The sequence below is a fragment of the Leptonychotes weddellii genome, chromosome 6, assembly GCF_054177405.1.
Source record: "Leptonychotes weddellii isolate Sample4059 chromosome 6, ASM5417740v2, whole genome shotgun sequence".
In the NCBI taxonomy this organism is placed as follows: Eukaryota; Metazoa; Chordata; class Mammalia; order Carnivora; family Phocidae; genus Leptonychotes; species Leptonychotes weddellii.
In genome coordinates, this window is record NC_138374.1 from 57,810,421 (window position 1) to 57,830,285 (window position 19,865).

The following is a 19,865-nucleotide window of genomic DNA, read 5'->3' on the forward strand; positions in this document are numbered from 1 at the left end:
TGATTCAAAAAGATAAATGCACCTTTATGTTCACTGCAGTGAAATGTAAACAACCTAAATGTCCATTGATGGATGAACAGACAAAGAAGATGTGGTGTATATAGACAATAGAATACTACTCAGTCATAAAAGATAATAAAATCTCACCATGTGAGACAACACAGATGAACTCTGAAGGTGTTACGCTAAGTGAAATAAGTCACATGGAGAAAGACAAATACCATATGATGTCACCCATATGGTAGAATCTAAAAAACAAAACAAACAAAACAGAACAAAATAAAACAAAAATAAACTTGTAGATATGGAGAACGGACTGGTGGCTACCACAAGGGAGTCAGATTGGGACATGGGTGAAATGGGTGAAGGGGGCCAATTGTATGGTGATAGATGGTAACTAGACTTTTAGCGGTGATCATTTTGGAGTGCACACAGATGCTGAATTATAATGTTGTACACCTGGAAAAAAATTGTTGTAACTCATAACATTCTCCCAGCTACTGCTACCACACACACTCCTTCCACGAAAGATGTGGTTTTGTGGTTGTATGGTTTTGGTTAGTTGGTTTGGTTTTAGGGAAAAATTATTTGAGCATTGAGGCTAAAAATTTGGAAGTGGGAGCTAAGACAGACCTAAAACCCTCAACAGTGTTTTCTAAAAAATGTATAGAGAGGACGGAATTAAAACATTTTTTGTTTGTCCCTGACCCACCCATAGGTAATTCAATATGACAAAGCAAAGTCATATATATGTGTAAGGAATTCTAACAAAGTTCTGACTTCTTTCCCATGATAATCATACTGTTCCTTCTTTTTCTTTTTCATTTTTTCAACATCAAAGATTAAATTCTTTTCAATCAGGCTTTGTTTGCCCATTATTTGCTAGTGCCTATATTAAGTTGGGACCAACTACCATCAAGGGATTACATTAGGTTTATCTGAACTTCAAGTTTCAGAATGAAATTAGAAAGACAGTAAATATAAGAGGATAGTTTACAGAGTAATCAACTAGGCTCTTCTCAATTACTTAGAACAGGATACATATAGTATCCGGAATAGTTTCAAGTATTAACCAACAAAGTAACATAAGTTCCAACTATGAAGACAATCTGTTTCTAGCCTTGCTCCTGGGGTTGTAAACCAATAGGGTAATCCATGCGCAATCCTGCCAACAAAAATGGGCTCAGGGCATTCCGATCGATCCCTTTGGTGGCAATTGTCTTAAGCATCTACCTTTGTTTCTTCCTTGCTTCTTGCTCTCACCTGCTCTACCCAAATTTGATCTTTGGAGGTTTGTGCTTTTGAATTTAATCAAAGAATTTGCTTCCTGGCTTTTGACCCCAGGATTCAGAGTATACTTGGCATCTAGCCCATCCTGTTCCTTTCCCATCTGAAGGAAAAACTATTATAGCTACTTTTTAGTGAGTAACTGTCATGTTAGACATATAATAGGCACTTTGTATACATCACCTCAACCAATACCCACAGAAGACTTCACTGATAAGTCTGTTTTGTTTTGTTTTTTTAAGATTTTATTTATTTGAGAGAGTGAGACAGAGATAGTGAGAGAGAGCATGAGCAGGGAAGAGAGGGAGAAGCAGGCTTCCCGCCGAGCAGGGAGCCTGAGGCGGGACTGATCCCAGGACGCTGGGATCATGACCTGAGCCGAAGGCAGACGCTTAACTGACTGAGCCACCCAGGCGTCCCACTGATAAGTATTTTTATCACCTTGCTGTGATTGAAGAAACCGAGGAACTTGAGAAAGGCTAGACAGCAAGAGGCCGGGATTTAATCAGAGATCTCAATCCTATGCTTTTAACTACCGCTTATGCTATTGTTGCATCCATATTTTCATTAAAAATAAATATTAACTGAGCACCTACTATGTTCCAGATTCCGTGCTAAAGAATGACTAGACAGATGTGAACAATAGAGACAGGGTCCCTAATTTCACAGCAACTGTGTTCTCATTGAGATCATATTGTAAAGCGGCAAACAGACAATATCATTCTTGAAAGTGGTAAGTGCTATGAAGAAAAAAAAATAAGTTAAAGTGCTGGAGAAGGGCTTGGAGGGGTGGGTGGCAGCATTAGATGAGGAGGAGGAAAGGAACCCTGGGAAGGAACCAGTCACTTGAAAATCTGGGCTAGGAACATTCCAGACTGAGGAACATTCCACTCATAGGTACAGGGTCAGGAATGAGTTGTGCTGTCTTCAAGAAACAGAAAGACTTCTGATGTCACTGAGCTTAGCGACCCAGGGGAGATATATAGAAGAGATGAAAATGGTATGCAGAGCCAAATCTTACAGAGCCTAGCTGCCAAGGCCAAGACAGCTCAATTCTACCTGCAATGGGAGCCACATTTGAAGGAGGGAAGTGACATGATTACAACGTAATTTTTTAAAGCACCGATAATGCGCCATTTTTAACAATGAATATGGAGAGAGAGACTAGAAAGACATTGAATGCATAGGGGACTCCCAAAGGCCAAGGCACAAAAACTCTAAAAGCAAATGGATCTTCTGCACCCTCTTCAATCAGTTCGATCCCAGGAAATATGGAGTTCATGGGAAATGTAGTATCAGATTTTAATTTACCATATTTAATTATGTTTATGAGTGTCATCTGTTCAGGTTGAGGATATCCTCCCAAGGTGAAATGCTCTCTCTTCCATTGGCACTCTAAAACTATGGTTTCAAAATTCAAGATAACCCCCACAATAAACTCCAGCCTCCCCTGTTTCCACTCACAAAACACATTATAGGTGGAAAATGAGTAACATGACCACCATAAAATAATTTTATTAAGCACTGCATATTGAGAAAGAGAAACATACAGAATCCTACCATCAAGGACTTGTCTTCTCTTATAGAAGGAAAAAGATGGTGTTACTTGCACAAAATGCATCTGGACAGACATTACAGAGATGTATTTTACCATTCACTGTTTTCTTTTGTAATAAAGCCCAGAAGGCACAGTACTGTAAAAATATAAACTTTACAAATTCTGAGACTTTGTTAGTAAGAAAATTAAATAAAATTTTTGCACAATCCACGGAATTTGGTTATAGAATTTACAAGTCACAATGATAGGACTACAGATAAATTTCCAAATATTCCACCCTACTGCAACTTTCAAAGTTTGAGATGGGAAAAATATCCAAGTTAGATAAGATTATAATCAAATTTTAGCATTTTCTTCCTTTAATTCAGGCCGTAAAATCTAATATTAACCAGCTTATCAGGAGTATCATGAGAAATACAACTAACAAATTTGAAATCTGGAGCCTAGAGCCAGAAATTCAAATGTAGGCAGAAAACACAAGAACTAAGGTGAGTTCCAGAATAAATACGAGTGTCCTAGAAGTAACAAAGAAAAAATATTCAGCGTATTTTAACAACTAAACTGCAGGGTAACTTCATGCCCCTGGGAAAAAGAAAATCTTTATTTTCTCATAAAAGAATAAAGAACACACACATTTTGAGAACCATAAAAGCTGTAACTAAGGAAAGGCCATCTGGGCAACTAGATTATCTTTACAATACACTCTTCACTATTTTATTTGGTCCTATTTTATGTACCTCAGGAAATTAGTTTTCCATCACTCTCAAAAATTTTCAACCAAACTATTAGATAGTATTGCTAAGTGGTAACCAATAATCCCCACCAAGTGGTTTAAAGGACTCTGCCTGCCTGTGTCTTACTGATATTTTTATTACTATTTTTCATTAAGACTATATTACCAAAATAATATTATTTCGTGAAGGTTAAAGTTCTAATTAGGAAAACAGGAACTGGCAGTGGCTTAGTGCGGAGTTAAACTCTGAGACCCCCGAGGAGAAAAATAAAATAAATAATATAAAAATAAAATAATCTCTAAGGTCTCCTCTCACCCTTTATTAATTGCAAAATAAACAAATCTCTAGGAAAAAATGATGCCCTTTTCCTTCATGGGCACCCTTTGGGGTAGGAGGGGTCTTTGAGGAATTAGAACACTCTGGCCTACCAGACACATGTGTGTATGGACACAGTAAGGCATAGTCCAAGGTGTCCTACTTTCTCTAACCCATACTTGCAAAGAAAAATGACATTCTCACCCAGCTTATTCTGCGGTAGCATATCACAGTGAAAAGTACTCAGAATGACAGGTCAGAAGGTTTGGAATCTAGTCTTTGCCAAGATCAGGGCTTTGACCGCAAGCAGGCCCTGTGGTAGGTATATTCCAAGCCTCAGCCTCTTTATTCACACAAGGAACTGTAGTCAAGCCTCCCTTGACTCTCCCAATGGTACAGTGTCGTGATACTCATCTAAGAGAACAGAACTAAACAAGATAGTCCTTCTACTAACGATATGCTGACATCAGTCATTACACAATGCTGTGGCCGAGCAACTGAAAATTTATAAATTCATCCTGCAGATAAACATGATAAGTCTTAGAGCAGGGAGAAGGGAAGTTTTTGAGAGCTTGAAAAAAATAGGGCAAACCTTTCTTAGTTGTAAGCAGTAAGAAGAGTTTGACTGTGTTTTCATATTATTTCAAATCCCAGGTTCTGTGGGTACATTCCATTCTAAAAGAAAAGTCAACTAATTTAAAGAAGACAGGTGAATATAAAGTCATACTATTATGAGCTGGGGTAATTCTAAACTAGAATAGCAGGGTAAGCAACACTCCTAAGTAGACCCCACACTACCTCTATTTGGCAAGTGTAATCTCCTCTGCCAAATACCATAGTAAATTAACGGTGGCCCGTGCGCTTGATTATTGGTTACCACTTATTTCTCTTGAAATTGCGGACAGAAAAGAGAAGAAAGATATAAAAAAGGTGCTGGATAGGGTGCCTGGGTGGCTCAGTCAGTTAAGCCTCTGCCTTCGGCTCAGGTCATGATCCTAGGGTCCTGGGATCAAGTCCCACATCAGGCTCCCTGCTCAGCGGGGAGTCTGCTTCTCCCTCTACCCATCCCCCTGCTCATGATCTCTCTCTCTCACACTCTCTTTCAAATAAATAAATAAAATAAAATTTAAAAAGGTGCTGGATAATCCATACCCTAAATAGGTATTCTCTGATTAAGAAGTTGGTTTTTATTTGTTTTGTTTTGTTTTTCTTTCAGGAGCTGGGTTTTGGGTTTTAATGAATTATTTTACCCCTGGTTATGTAAATCAGTGTTTCCAAACATTTCTGATACAGTCCATCAGTTAAAAATGTTCAGTATATATATCCCCAATATTTATCCATTTATTAATGTATTAATCAGATCACGTATTGTGTATGCCATGATACATCATAGAACATAAACACAAATAGAATTGTTAAAAATCAATGATGAACTAGATCATATGTGTTATTTTCTTGCTAGTCACAGTGCTTCCTTCATATTATCATTAGCTTATGTCTCAAAGTATAATATATACTTAAGGTAAGGCTCACTGCTAATAAAATTAGATATAAATCCATATTTCATATTTCTTCTTGATCATTTCAGTGAGAGGCAGAAGCTGACTTCTGGTAAGACTGAATTAAGTAAATCATTAACATTGTCAACCTCCCATGATGGCAAAGAATTCTTACTACAGTCAGAAAAGCTTCAATTCCACCAATTTCCTGTTGTTTGCTTATGCTTTTATTATTAGCATTATCTTCTTTACAGAAATCCTTTTAAGCCACTTTTCCATTTTGTGACTGCTGATTTGGTTGATTCTGAATAATAGAACCCTTAATTCCTTAAGTGAACACAAATAAAATCAATAAGATGCAACACAATGGAAATGAAAAAAAAGAGCAGGGATCACATGTGAGCCCCTCCATGCTGTGGGATCTCCCAGTATTTCCTCAAAATACCTCTGCAAGGGAGGACAGGAGACCAGCAGACCTATGGGCAACTGAGGGTGCCAGTAACAATCTATATATATATATATATATATATTTGCAGAGGCATAGGGGTTTTTTTTAATTAAAAAAAAAAAAATGGAAGCTCAAAGTTGACTGCCCACAGCCTATTTTGGACATAAAGGGTAGAAGCAGTTGTGGTAGGTAAGAAAAGCTGTTACCTGAAGTATCTGATACTTTGCTTGAATATCAATCAATGGCCCATGACTATGTTCTAGGTACACCTTAGCATAAGAACCATTCCGTGGACCAGCAGGAAACTTTTATGGAGTTTAGAGGCTGTGCTCTCTTGAAACAGCATTTTTCCCCATGGTGACCATGACCAGACCATTCTTACTACTCTGAGCTTCAGTCATTCATGACCTCAGAAACAAACAACAAAGTTGTAAAAGACTTTTGTTTACATTAAATACTTACTCTATTCTTGGGTCCAGATAAGATTAATCTTCAAGCCTCAATTATTTTAGGAGGTGCTGCAAAGTTTGTTAATTGGCTAAAGGTCACACCATCACACCATTTCATGCATTAGTAATCTTTTGAAATGATTGGCTATAATGTATGAGTATAAACTCTTTCTTTTACATTCTATGTAACTTATCTTAGTTGGCTAAGGCTGCCATAACAAAATACCACAGATGGGATGGCTTAAACAACAGACATTTGTTTCTCACAGTTCTGGAAGTTGGGGAGTCCAAGATCAAGGTGCCCGTGCACTTGATTCCTGATGAGAGCTCTCTTCCTGGTTTGCCAACAGTTGCCATCTCTCTGTGTGCTCACATGGCCTTTCCTTAGTACTACAGTGAACTCTCCAGTGTCTCTTCTTATAGAGACACTAATCCTATCAGCTCAGGGCCCTTCATTTACGACCTCACTTAACCTTAATTGCCTCCATAAAGACCCTATTTCCAAATTTGGTCATGTTGGAGGTTAGAGCTTCACCATATTAATTTTGGAGAGACACATTCAATCCATAACATAATTTATATGCTTTTTTTTAAGATTTTATCTATTTATTTGAGAGAGAGAGAGCACAAGCAGCAGGAGGTGCAGAAGGAGAAGCAGACTCCCCGCTGAGCAGGAAGCCCAATGTGGGGCTCAATCCCAGGACCCCGTGATCATGCCTGAGCTGAAGGCAGACACTTAACCCCCTGAACCACCCAGGTGCCCCAATTCATAGGTTTTCTTTCCAAATATTTAGTGTCTTCTATGTGCATGACACTATAACCAAGTTGTTCTCATTCTGAGAGACAACAAACAATAAATGTGTGCATGTGTATGTGTGCAAATGTATATTACAAGGAAAACTCAAGTAGAATAAAGAGAGAGTGAGAGAGGAGGCTATTTTAGAATAGGTGGTCAGGGATTACCTCTCTGATATGAGGACGAGGGAGCAAATATCTGTTACTAAGGAGCAAGCCTCTAAATATTTAGAGGAAGAGTCCAGGCTCAAAGGCCAAGAGGCAGGAGCCGAAGGGATGAGAGAACAGCAGAAAGGCCAGAGAGGGTGGCAGAGCTGGGGAGGGGACAGTGATGGAGATGGAGGTAAAGAGAGGTAGGGTGCAGACATGTAAGGCTTTGGTGGCTAAGGTCAAGTTTGTATTGTCACAATGGGAAGTGATTGAGAGTGATGGGGGGGTGCCTGGGTGGCTCGGTCAGTTTAGCATCTGCCTTTGGCTCAGGTCATGATTCCAAGGGTCCTGGGGTGGAGCGCCACATCCATCAGTCCGTCAGTCCATTAGTCCCTCAGGCTCCCTGCTCAGCAGGGAGTCTGCTTTTCCCTCTTCTTCTGCCCCTCCCCAGGCTCACACACGCACGTGCACACTCTTTCTTTCTTTCTCTCTCTCTCTCGCAAATAAATAAATAAAATCTTTAAAAAAAAAAAAGTGATGGGAAGCCATTGGGTGGTTTTTGAGCAGAGAATTGGTGTGAGCTAACACATACACTTTTAAAGGGTCACCTTAAATTCCCCATGGATAATAGACCATAGGGGCAAGATTGAGAGCAGGAAGACAAGTACAGAGCCTTTTTCAGAAATCCAAATAGGCAATGCTGCTTTGGGAGAGTGGTAGTTAGGGTTAGATTTGGAAAACATTTTGAAGCTGGAGCTAATCAGGGTTTCCTGATGGACTGAATATGTGACATGAAAGAAAGGATAGCAAAACAAAACAAAAAAAACTTTGCAGCATTGAAATAACTCTAGCGTTCAAAACAAAATAGGTCCACTAAAAGTCAGACCACTTGGAGGGTGTCCCCTCCTAGCACTCCATACTTCCATATACTTTTCACAGACACAATTAATTACATTTGCACTTGCCTATTTAGTGGCTGTCTCTCCACCCATAGAATGTGAGCTCCTAGAAGGTAGGACTTTTATCTGTCTAGTTCACCCTTATATCACCTGCACCAAGCTCAATGCCAGGCAGTTTTTGAGCCCTCATTAAATACTTTAAAGAATGAATAATATCAAAGCTTTGAGCAATCTTTAAATTATAGCTTATTAGGAGCAATTGGAAGAAAGAGGGAAGCCAAAAAGGCATTATATACATTAGATGGCAGGTAGGACTATAGAGATTCTATGTTTTCTAGCTTACCTTTCTCTATTATTTACCTTCTAAGACAAAACCAATTTTATCTCACCAAAAAAGATGTGTCTCCTATCAGCTGGTAACACATTCTTCTGTAAAGGGAATTTTACCCTGATCCATCATAACCATATTATACATTTAATCTGCTTAATAATTCTTAGAAAAGTATTATTTCTGCTAAAAATAATAGATACCCCTAGCCTTCCATAATTCAAACTCAAGCAAAATGGTAAAACTGAAGAGTGAGATCTACAGATAATTTTCGAATCTTATTTTCAATGATTGCAGACTGTCTCTCCCATACACTTTTATACCAACTGTTAAAAGCTCTTGAAATTGTTTTTGTTGCATTTCATTTTCACCCCTCCTCCATATAGCCAGGGAAATAAAGACGGCTAAAGAGAGGGAAAGTTCTGGAGATTTGGAAGTGCAAGGTAGTGACCAGCCTACGTAATCCTGGTCGTTGAAAGGTCTGAATTACTCAGAGGTGACCATGCTTGGAGCTTGGGGCAGAACTAGCATGTAATGTATTGGCTTCCAGCATTAACTTTTTATTAAAAAATTAAGTTCCTTTAACCCGTCCGCTGAAATGTCACTCGGCTGGGCTTCTGAAGGGCGAACGTGCAGAAGGCTACAGTAATGATAGGGAGTCTTTGTGTAAACTACCCAACACGACACCAAGTGATGTGTGGTTTGTGATGTCAGCAGAAACCGCAGATAGAATCGCTTGGGTTTCTATCTCTGGGCTAGAGAACGTCCCTACAAGAAAAAGCTGACCCTTGACTCCGCCAGAAACTTTCCCCAGACTTGGCCTCCACTGGTAGAAGGAGTCGCCCCCCCCCAACTCCTGGCCACCCCACGGGAATCCCAGAGGTGGGTCGTGGGGACGCCGGCACTGGGGCGCGGTCTCTCCGGCCCTGCGCAGACAAGGGCGGGGTCATAGGCACTTGGGCTGACCAGGGCTGGGGGACCCCGAGGGTGGGGGGGTGGAGCCGGCGCCGCGGGGTGCCAGCTCCGGTGGGGGTAGGGGTGGGGTGGTGGCAGGGGCGGACCAGGGCCCCGCCCGAAGGTCTCGGAGCAGGCCGCGAGGGTGGGGAGGGCCCGGCAGCCCCCGCCCCGCAGAGAGGCGGCGGCCGGCCGCAGCGAGGTGGCCCAGCGGGGCGGTTGCAGGCGGGCGGGGGGGAAGGGGGCGCGCCCGAGGTCGGAGAGGGTGGGGTCGGGCAGCTTTACAAAGCCCGAGCACCCGCCCGGCCAACCGCAGGACCGCCAGCCGTCGCCGCCGCCGCGCCTCCAGCGTCCGCAGGTAGAGTCGGCGCGGGCGGGGCGGGGCCGCGTCGCGGGGAATGGGGGCCGCGCAGGGTGGGAGGTGTTACTCAGAGGGTCCCTCCGTGCGCGCTCTCGCGGTATCCGCACACTCAGGGGACGCGAGGGCTTGGAGCATCCCTTTGCACCCCTGAAAGGGGGGTGACCTGGTTGGTTACCTTACGCTGACCTCCTGACAGTTGCCCAGCTGCACTGAGAAAGCACGGGGCCCCAGAGGGTGCTAACACACACACACACACACACACACAGAGGGTGCTAGGTTCCAGATACTTTGGGTGTTTTCTGCACCCTCCAACCCAACTGGCCTCCAACACACACACACACACACACACACACAGAAGATGCTAGGTTCCAGATACTTTGGGTGTTTTCTGCACCCTCCAACCCAACTGGCCTCCAACACACACACACACACACTGCTAGCTTCCAGATACTTTGGGTGTTTTCTGCACACACACACACAAACACACACACACACAGAGGGTGCTAGCTTCCAGATATTTTGGGTGTTTTCTGCACCCTCCAACCCAACTGGCCTTCAATACACACACACACACACACACAGAGAGGGTGCTAGGTTCCAGATACTTTGGGTGTTTTCTGCACCCTCCAACCCAACTGGCCTTCAACACACACACACACAGAGGGTGCTAGGTTCCAGATACTTTGGGTGTTTTCTGCACCCTCCAACCCAACTGGTCTCCAACACACACACACACACACACACACACACACATACACACCACACACAATGCAGGCGGCGGGTGGAGGCCTGAGGGATTAGAGGGATAGAGACACTGTCACTCAGAAGAGATTAGAATCTGGGCAGGACGTGTCCCTGCTGGAATCTTCAGAAAGTAGGTGCAGCTTCTGTGGCTCCTCGTGTCCAGCCCTCAGGTGATGTGTGATTGATTTTTCTTGGTTTGGTAGCTCTGAAAGCCCTAGGCTGTAAAAGGTTTGGGTCAACAATGAGACTTTAATCCACAGAGGCTTTCTTTGCCCGGCTCTCCAACACCTTCTCCTACCTGGAGGAGGGGCACAATGAAGGATCCTAAAAAGCTTGAAGTGAGTGTTCAAAGCTGCTAAGTGTTTTCAATTTGTGACTTTTTGAAAAAAGAAATACAAGCTCTCTTAGTTTGAGTTAGGTTTTATTTCTTTAATATACATGCATTCATTTGAAAAGAACTAGTGATGTCATTAGAGAGTGAGTCCAGTAAGTATGGCATCATTAGAACTGAAAACCAAGTTTACTGTATAGTTTTAGAAAAATTGCTTCCTAATGTGTCTTTTTATGTGCTCTGTTACTGGGATGCATCTTTGTTGGAAATGCTGTCAGTATCACCTTGGTGTCTTGTGAGGTTTCCCCCGATGTTGGCCACCTGACCTGGGACGGAGCCCAGTATGCTCCCTTCTCCTTGTGTTTCAGGTGGACACCAACCTGCTTGCAGGGAGGAAAAAGGTATCAAACATATGCTCTTGGCAAGTTTGGGAGCAAGGAGGAATGCCATAGATTTTTTTTTTCCCCATTAAAGTTTTCACGTATTGGCAATTTAAAACCCAAAGCATTGTTTACCACCTGTCAGACTCACTCATAAGGATTAACTAATAAAAGATTTGTAAAATGCTTCCTGAATATAAAATTCCATAAATATGCAAAATAGTAATAATCCCCCCATTGTTAAATTTATGTAGCTGCTTCTGCCATGCATACAAGATGATTTAGAATGCATGTTTCCTGTCAATTAAACAATGAGTTTGGAGTAAAATAATGAGTTCAATTCACATCCTGTGAAACTCTGAAATAAAATTTCTCCCATAAGGCACTATCGGCAGAGAATCATAAAGTAAGCAGCATTTCAAAAAGTTATATATGGGGGCGCCTGGGTAGCTCAGTCATTAAGCGTCTGCCTTCAGCTCAGGTCATGATCCCAGGGTCCTGGGATCGAGCCCCGCATCGGGCTCCCTGCTCAGCGGGAAGCCTGCTCCTCCCTCTCCCACTCCCCCTGCTTGCGTTCCCTCTCTTGCTGTGTCTTTCTCTGTCAAATAAATAAAATCTTTAAAAAAAAAAAAAAGTTATATATGGAATGGCACTTACCTTATGGCTGGGGGAAAGGGGACCCAGTGAACTTCTAAGAAATGTTCTAAGAAACTAAGAAATGTTCAGCCCTGGTTCAAGTGTGCCTGAACCATAAATATTCCCTCACGTTTTGGGTACGTCTAAGGGGAGAGCAAACGGATTTTGTGGGATGGCCTTAGAGCTAGCTGTCCGCTTTAATCCATGAAATATGCCTCTCAGTATTTTAAGGCTAAAGTTCAATCTGTGGTTTTGTTCACAATGAAGAAAATTTTCATAGTTACTTAGATAAATTATTCATTCTTCCGATATCATGGGCTTGGTTTTTAAGTATCCTTAATACCAGCAATCATTTTAATATCCTGCAGATAATTAAATTAATTTGTTCCCAGTGGATTGAGGGACATGTTAACATCACATTTTTCTCTTTACGTCTAGTTAATAATAAAGTGTCTCATTTTTCTGCTTACTGGTCTCCTAGAGTAAAACCTGTTTCTTATATGCTAATTGTAAGTATAAATATTACTAAGGATGGTCTTTTCTGTTTTATGAAGACACCGTAGTTTCCCCACTAGCAGATTAAGCTGTGAGCAGAACCACGAAGTTGGGGATGTTTTTCCTGACATGTTCCCACCTTCAGTGGCCCTTCCTCATTTCCTCCACTCAGCCCTCAGATGGGTAGCTGCTGAACAGGCCCCAGCCCGGTATTCCAGAACTTCCCCTCTGCTAGCAATCTTCCTTTATCCAAATAACTTAACCTCTGCCCTACTTATTTTCCAACAGTTTGGTATGGGTGACAGCGCACTCAGTGAAAAATCAAAGGAGTTTGCATTTATCAAGCACCATGCCTGTGATAAACCAGGCACTGAGCCACATTATCTCATTCAATCCCTGTAACAATCTCATGTGGTCGATGTCATCTGTGTTTCACACAAAAGAAAACTGAGTCTCAAAGAAGCTCTGGTGCCCAAGGAGGAGCAACTGATGAGTCAAAGAGCTAGGATTTGAACCAAAGCATTGTGGTGCTTCCTGCTGCATTGTGATCCTGATCCCTCAGAAGGGCTCACATTCTGGACTGAAGCATGACTAACTGGCCATTTGAGCTCAGATAAGTCCCTTAAACCCTCTGGGCCTCTGGTTTCCTTTCTCTAGTTTTGGATTAAATTCTCTCTCAGAGATGGAAGGGACATTTGGATGCCAAGCACATAAACTGCTCCTCCCACGGGATTCCAGAATATGCTCTTCCCTGCCCTGACCTTTCCTCCAACCCCCTCCCTGGTCTCTTTTTCCTTCCTGCCAGTCCAAGTAAATATCGCCTCCTCCAAGAAGCTCTTCCCGAACACTCTTCTGTTATTTTCTATCTCAGGCCGAGTGATCCCTTTAAAACACTGATTACAAACTGCACTTATTTTATTTATACATCTGTTTATATGTGGCTATTGTTTTTACCTTCTCCATCATTCCCTTGATCAGACTGTAAGCCACATGAGGCCAGAGCTCTTTCTGCCTGACTTTTTTCATTATTGTATTCTCAGGGTCTAGCACAGTGACACACAGCACATAGCTGTGATCAATAAGTGTGTGTTGAAGAATTATGAATTATATGATTATAATTATATAATGAAAAATTATCTCCTACAAAGGACATGTGCTAATGGCCAATATATTGTCCCATCCCTGGGAAAACCCGAATGAAGCATCATCGATCTTACACTGTTACAGTGAGCCTGAGTTATGAATGGGGATCCAAGTATAGTGATGGAGACAGTACGACTACCCTGGGACGCCCTGGACAAGCAGACACACTGCATATGGTCTAAGCCCCATATCTGACAACAGAAAACAGAACCTCAGAATGATAATAGGAACTTGGGCTCAGAACATACACTGGAGACCAACTAATGGTCCAAATCATTGTTTTATGGATGAGGACACACAGAACATAAATCTGTGCGTCCTGACTTCCAGACTAGCACCCCTCTCACCAAGAAGTCAAAAATCCCAGGGACCACCCAGTCAACAGGGGTAGGGAGCATTATGCAAGGACACTTTTTTTTTCCCAGAAATTCCAAAGAGCCTTAGGTTTCCCAGACCAATCCTGGATAGCAGCATTGGTACACAGCAGAACACTCTACTTCAGATAATCTTATTTTTAAGTTTTGTATGACCTGTATAAATTTCAGTGACTCATTTACTATTTTAATGATCCATCAGGCAGCCTTTTAATATCTATCATTAGTTTACCAGTTCTGTTTAAATGCTGGGGAGCTCCAAATGGCAAATCTACAGGGCTGAGCATTTACCACTAGCATGATAGATTCAAGATACATTTAAAAAATGATTGATATTTTGAACTCCAAATGATGCTGGCTTGTTTTTAAGGACTAAAATAACTTTTCTTCTCTAACTTAAAGAGCAATCCTTGCTAGAGTATTACATCCCATAAAAAAAGCAGTCCTCAAACTTTAGAGGGCATAAAAATCATCTGGAAGGCTTTTAAAAACCCAGATTGCTTAGAGCCTTTCTGCACATTTCTGAATTAATAGGTCAGAGATTGGACCCAGACAACTGCATTTTAACACCTTTTGTGATTTTCTCAAATAGTCTGAAGACTTCACTTTGAGATCCAATAATATTTTTAGTATGTTTTGATTTTTCCCAGGTTCCTTATAAGAGGATTTTTTTAAACAAAGATAATTAGGGAAAAGTTTGATGTGTTTGAAGCTAGCAAATAGCATACGAGGTATGATGGGAATCTGTTTCCTTGTAGCAAAAGCTGTATATCTATAACCATGATATAGCTATTGGGTTTGATATCGGCCCCAATTCAAGAATGTTCCAAGATGTTTCTGTTGGACCACAAAAGTAAATCAGTAATTAGCAATAAGTTCACATGTTAAGTTCTGTGGAGTAATAATGAAGCCCCTTGCCCTCCAGATGATTACATTCAGTATAGTAGAGAGATAAGGTTAATATCCACAAAACATTCAAGGAAAGGGCTGCAGATCAAGTACATGATGCCCGGTTACAGTTGAATTTCAAATACACAACAAATCATGTTTTAGTATAGGCATGTCCCATATAATATTTTTATTTGCTAAATCTGGCAACCTTGCTCAGTGAACATTAGCATTTAATGTCATCAGTTTCCAGAACTTGGGGGTGGGCCCGGCAGGGGAGAGGGGGACGGTAATACTGAGTGGTTGTTAAGCTTTGAGAAACTGATACAAGCTCTGAACATGCTCCTGAGAAAAAAGCCCAATAGCACTTTCCAACAGAACCCTCATAGTATTCCATGGATCCCAGGCTGCCAAAGCTCTTGGGAACATCAGGATCATCTGCAATGTAGACAGTAGAGGCCAGCTCTTCAAACTACTTCCTCTGCGCTGGTGGGTTTAGAAGGTAGCTTGGAAAAGTGGAATGTGAACTTGGCCTTTTTTTTCTTTTTTAGATTGTATTTATTTATTAACTTGACAGAGAGAGAGAGAGTACAAGCAGGGGAAGCAGCAGAGGGAGAGGGAGAGAGAGAGGCAGACTCTCCACTGAGCAGGGAGCCTGATGCGGGGTTCGATCCCAGGACCCTGGGATCTGAGCTGAAGCTGAAGGCAGGTGCTTAACTGACTGAGCCACCCAGGCACCCCTGAACTTGGCCTTTAAGAGCAGGAGAATTTAGCTGGATTGTGGGTTTAGGAGACTTCTTAAAGCTTTGACAGAGGGCAGGTTCCCTTAGGCTTTGAGGATACTTAGTAAGGAATATTGAGAAATTAGCTTGGACTGGTTTTTTAAAAAGTCCAGATTGTGGACAGCCTTAAATTCTAAAGGGTTTTTAGACTGCCTATATTGGGAAACAGTGCATCCTTAGTGATGTATCGGTGAGGGATGAGAAGACCATCAGACAAAGGGAGATGGCAGAGTGAAACTGTAGGTGGCCTGGGCTCTAGGGTCAATAGGCCTGGTGTAAGCTCCTCCATTAACGAAGGGGAAGCCTTTGGTGTGTGTGCAACTTCTGTGGGCCCCAATCTCCTAAACTGGGAATTGGGAATAATAATAGGAGCTACTAACAGGGTTGTTGTGAGGATAAAATGAGGTTGCACAGTGTTGGCACAGTGGGTGATAGCGCATAAATATTCAATCAGTGGTCCCTACCGCTAGGATACGGACAGTTTGGGGGAGTTAAAACAAAAGAGAGAGAAATGACTGTTTGACCTGGATTTAGGGAAAGCTTTAAAATCTCCCTTTTCCAAGTTAAAATTTCATTATCAAAAAACAGTAAGCGCAGAAACAAGTTAGTAAAATAATGTTTGTATTTTTAACTGAGGATCTTAAAATAAATACATTCAACTCTTTGTTATTATTCCTAGGAGAGGGAATATTATGGACACTCTAAATCATATACTCCGAGCCAAAGTCAAGGAAACTTTAATCGCATGTGTTGCTTTTCATAGCAGATTTGCCATCTTAACGGTTTCGCTTTGGCTAATATTTAAATTAATTTGCACACGATAAGCGCAGGCTAATCATTCAGAAAGTTGTTCCCCAAAGCCATTTAAACCACAAAGCAGATGAGTTTATCGGAGAGAATTCTCGCAACCACCTGCCTTCCCAGAGCTGACTGATAATGCGGGAAATGGGATCATAGGGGCTCTGGAGTTCGACTGTTTAGGTTCCAATCCCAGCTGTCTCCTGTGACCAGCTTTGTGACCAGGCAAATCGCTTTGCTTCTCCAAACCTCAGTTTCTCCCGCTCAGTAAAACAGAACTAATAGCAGCCCTCCCTCCCAGGGCATGTGCACAGAGCTCTCACATGGGTTCTGGGACCCAGGAGCCATCCCATAGAATTCTGTGACCTCAGTGTCATCTTCATCTTATCGGTATGTTATTTGTTTAATATATGCATAAAGAATTTAATTCGGGAAAACATCTAATAATGTGGGAGATAGTTATGATCTTTAGTCACATCTTAATTTATTGATTTACACAGCCAGGGCTCTTTAGAGCATTTTCCAAACCAGAGAGTACAATGTTCTTATTTCAAAGAATGTTTAATCCCAGTTTTCATGATGTGTCGCTTTCTCCAGCTCATCCATCTTTAACTTTTACAGGGTGATTGGTGCCTTTCTAAAGAGCTTTGGGTTTCAAACTGTATATTAAAGCATCTGGGCCCTAGAATTTACTTGGCTCATAAACCTATGGTAGGGAACAATACGGGATTGGTTTACGGTACATTATAGTTACATGTATGGCAGTTATATTTTATTTGGGCTGTGCTGAGCACCTTGAGGGCATCCCCCACAGTGCCTTAAAGATGGGAGACTCAGGGGCGCCTGGGTGGCCCAGATGGTTGGGCGTCTGCCTTCGGCTTAGGTCATGATCCCAGGGTCCTGGGATTGAGCCGCGCGTCAGGCTCCCAGCTCAGCGGGGAGTCTGCTTCTCCCTCTCCCTCTGCCTCTCCCCCTGCTTGTGCACTCTCTCTCTTTCTCTCAAATGAATAAATCTTAAAAAAAAAAAAAAAAGATGGGAGACTCAAATACTTAATGAATGAAGTTAATGTATAATCTTTTTCTGAAGATACATTTCCCTCACATTAGGAAATCTAACTTTAAAAGAAAAGGAAAACACTTCTGACTTTCATGAATAAGAGCATTAGTCTGATTATTCTAGACTGAAGTACTGAAAGTGAATTTGGAGATCTACCACTCATATTTCCTAGAAGACCTATGGATTATAACATCTCCCTTCTTCGCATTAGCTGGTCCCTTTATCTCAAATATTCTCCCCTCAGATATTGCTTATTTGTTTTATGTTCGTTTTTTTATTGTCTACCTTCACCCCCACTGGACTAGAAGCACCCTGAGATCAGAAGTCAAGCCTACACGTTTATTGCTGTTTACTGCTCTAATAGCTACTGAGTATCTATTACAGGGCCAGGCACTTAGTGGGTAGTCAATAAATAGCCTATCATTAGTTGAGTGTCAGAAGACTAAGACCTGGTCTTCTGTGGTTATACCACTACAAAGCAGTAATCTTTTTTTTTATCTTTTGGGTCAAAATCACCTTTCAGAATTGGATTAAAATCATGAAATGCCTCATTAATAAAATTTTACATGCTCAAAATTTTGCATATAATTTGAGTCCATGGACCTCAGGCTAGGAATCCCAGTTCTAAAGGTATATATATAAATATTAAGAAAATCTAACTGAAATATTAAACTAAATATCACAAAAAATTTAATTACTATGAATACCAATGTGTTAATATTCATGCATCTATAGTAATAAATTATATGTTGTCTTGGGAAAATTCTGCAACCCTCCAAAGGAAAAAAAAAAAAAGGCATCCATAAATGCTGAATGTTTTATTTATACGCTGGAGAGGATTTAAGGCTTATAGAGAAAGGCTAATAAAAATACATACTGTACAGCAATATAAAATATATTTCAAATAGGTAAGAAAAAATGAGTCAAAGGAAAAAAAATAAAGCTAAAAACATAAGATGGGGCCAGGAGAGAGATTCATACTCAAAATTTATGCCATGAAATTCAACACTCTTGCTAGAAGATAGTAACAAATTTTGTTCTCAGTTTTTAGCAGCCAACGTGAAGGAGAAAAATATAATCAGTTATGTCCTGTAGAGGGTCATGTTTTACATATACTTATAGATGAATACATGGATATGTATTTAATAGCAAACTGCTTCTTAAAAGAAGGAAGTTTCAGTATCATAATAAAGAATGGAGATTATATTTCCAATGTTTGTGGCAAGTGTCCTTGTACCTGAGCCTGAAATAACCCATAATAAATGTTCAAACATAACTGGCACTTTGGATGTTTACAATGAAGATGGCTTTCCTTGCAGAAAGAGGCCTCATGAGGTCAGTGAGACCCTCACAGAGCTCAGAGGAGGAGGGGTGGGGGACAGATTGGGAAAACAAAGAGCTTTCTCCATTGTCTTATACCCCACCTGTCCCTGCAGCGGTCCACCCTTTCCACTGCCACACACTATTTAAGTAAGATGCCCAAAGCTATCGTTCTCCCCTTGAAGGCGTATGCACCTAGGATGTTGACTAACGTTAAGTTATTCCCCCTAACCTTAGTTTCCTTGGATAACAGTCTGTCACGGGAACTTCTACGCCTTCTCTCTTTGAGAGAGCAAATACAATAACTAGCTTCTCAGAACATTATGTGGATTTGTGGCATTCTCGGAGGGGCTATAAATGGATCACATTGACAGCTTTATTTGTCATTCTTAAATGGAATGTGTTTTTCCCCCTTTGAGTTAAATCGAAATCAGATGGCATTTCTTATTTCAATGTAGAATGTTTTTACTCTCATAATTGCAAAATGGCATTCATAACTGATACTATACTAATTTACAAAATTTGTGTTTTATTATTGGGGGGGTTCTATTTGCAAAGTAACTGAGGGAAAACAACTTATGCAACATTTTTGTTTTGCCTATTTATTGAGATCCTGATATAGTTGCTAGAATTTTGTCACCATATGGAAGCAGAGACAATTATATTGCATGTAATGACATGGATTTTAGAAGCAAGGATATAAAAAGGCACACCCAGCAGAATACTCACAATCCAGAGACTAAAACATTTTTTAAACATCTCTCCTTTGCCTCCAGAGACCATGTCCCTGGTCTCAATCATCTCTTCCTCTCCCTACAATGGCTCTTGTTCAATATATGTAGGGGCAAAATGGCAACAATAGAGTTAAAAGCACTATCTTCATAACTTAGCATATTTCTCATATGCTTAAACCAGTTGCTTTGGGGGGCGCCTGGGTAGCTCAGTCTTTAAGCGTCTGCCTTCGGCTCAGGTCATGGTCCCAGGGTCCTGGGATATAGCCCCGCAGCAGGCTCCCTGCTCAGCAGGAAGCCTGCTTCTCCCTCTCTCACTCCCCCTGCTTGTGTTCCCTCTCTCACTGCTCTCTCTCTCTCAAATAAATAAATAAAATCTTAAAAAAAAAAAAAAAAAGTTGCTTTGGCC

The 19,865-nt window shown here is 41.3% G+C and overlaps 1 protein-coding gene across 5 annotated transcripts in view; it reads left to right on the top strand.

Annotated features, from left to right (window-relative positions):
• The first annotated feature begins 9,213 nt into the window (after positions 1-9,213).
• RHOBTB1 (Rho related BTB domain containing 1) overlaps positions 9,214-19,865 on the top strand; it is a 119,867-nt gene continuing 109,215 nt past the window's right edge. For 4 of the 5 annotated variants that reach the window (XM_081824195.1, XM_081824197.1, XM_081824189.1 and 1 more), the window contains exon 1: positions 9,726-9,774. The gene's annotated coding sequence lies outside the window, so the exon portion shown is untranslated. Of the gene's footprint in view, positions 9,345-9,725; positions 9,775-19,865 lie in introns of those variants that run through there. The other variant, XM_081824190.1, reaches the window with a different exon arrangement.